Source organism: Palaemon carinicauda, chromosome 19 (assembly GCF_036898095.1).
Source record: "Palaemon carinicauda isolate YSFRI2023 chromosome 19, ASM3689809v2, whole genome shotgun sequence".
NCBI classification, from domain to species: Eukaryota; Metazoa; Arthropoda; class Malacostraca; order Decapoda; family Palaemonidae; genus Palaemon; species Palaemon carinicauda.
Genome location: NC_090743.1, coordinates 11,609,825 through 11,611,561, shown reverse-complemented (window position 1 = coordinate 11,611,561; position 1,737 = coordinate 11,609,825).

The following is a 1,737-nucleotide window of genomic DNA, read 5'->3' as shown; positions in this document are numbered from 1 at the left end:
CATCTCTTGTGACTAAGTATGGCCACAGTGTTTTAATTTTCATGATTACTTAATTACCACTGACTACCAAATTTTCTTGTAACTTATGAGATGAAAATACATCTAAATAATTTTCCATTTTCACCGATTCGAATTCTGAAAATCTAGTTCATCCATGAAACTGCAAACTAATGTAATCACAAGAAATTGCTTATGACTGATACCACTGGAATTATAAATATGAATATGACATGACAACAGGAAATGATGCTCTAAGCGTTGATCTCATTCATGATATAGCAAATATTCTTAAAATAAAACTCTGGAAAGTGAAAAATTCCTCAGTTAAACAATTCACTCAAATCACGATACATTAAAAAATGCAACACAAATTGCGAGAAAATAAAAAAATTCTCAGTTAAAAATTTCACTCAAATCACGATACATTAAAAATTGCAACACAAATTGCGAGAAAGTAAACATCGTAAATTCATAAAATGAAACATATTCGGTAGTGGCAAAGATTAAAGAAATGCAGAGCTTATAAATCCAATATACTTAATGATACAGTATGTTGTAGTGTGGTCAAATTGATTGAATTAAATTGCGAAAATTATTCTCCTAACAAGTTCAGCTCACGTGTTGCACTGGAAAACGGAAATCATAAGTAAGTTTTAGTTAACCTCAACTATGGGAATGACATGAACATTTCCGTGGAATGTTTGGGGAAATGCGCGGCAAAGCCTCTCTGTTTATTTATATATATATATATATATATATACATATATATATATATATATATATTATATATATATATACACACACACATATATATATATAAATATATATATATATATATATATACACACACATATATATATATATATATATACATATATACATACACACACACACACACATATATATATATATATATATATGAAGAATAGATGAATCTCATGCTTTAGTTTGAATGTCCTGTAGACTTGTAATAATCCTCTCTTAGGCTTTTCAAAAGAGCTTATGTAATGCCCAGTACATTTGTAATTATTCTCTCGTTGGCTTTTCAAAAGAGCTTATGTTACGGTTGCATGCAAAAATCATTACATTTGTTAAGTTGAAACCCTTTATAGAACATGTCTTGACGTTCATAAAGTTGAATTCTCCAATGTAAAAACAGTCATGAAAGCTCTCATCTCCCTACTTTTATATAATGCATACACTTCTTAAAAGCTTTCATTACATTTTTATATAATTCTACACTTTGTAAAAGCTGTCAATACATTTTTTATATAATTCTATACTTTGTATACACTTTCAATATATTTTTATATGATTCTACACTTCATAAAGCTTTCAATAATAATTTTACACTTTGTAAAAGCGTTCAATATATTTTTATATAATTCTACACTTTGTAAAAGCTCTCAATACATTTTCATATAAATCTACATTTTGTGAAAGCTTCCAATACATTTCTATATAATTCTTCACTTTATAATAGCTTTTAATACATTTTAGTATAATTCTACACTTGTAAAAGCTCTTAAATTTTTTTTTTATATAAATCTACATTTTGTGAAAGCTTTCAATACATTTTTAGTATAATTCTATAATTGTAAAAGCGTTATATATTCTTATATAAATCTACACTTTGTGAAAGCTTTCAATACATTTTAGTATAATTCTATAATTGTAAAAGCGTTATATATTCTTATATAACTCCACACTTAGTTAAAGCTTTCAATATATTTTTAT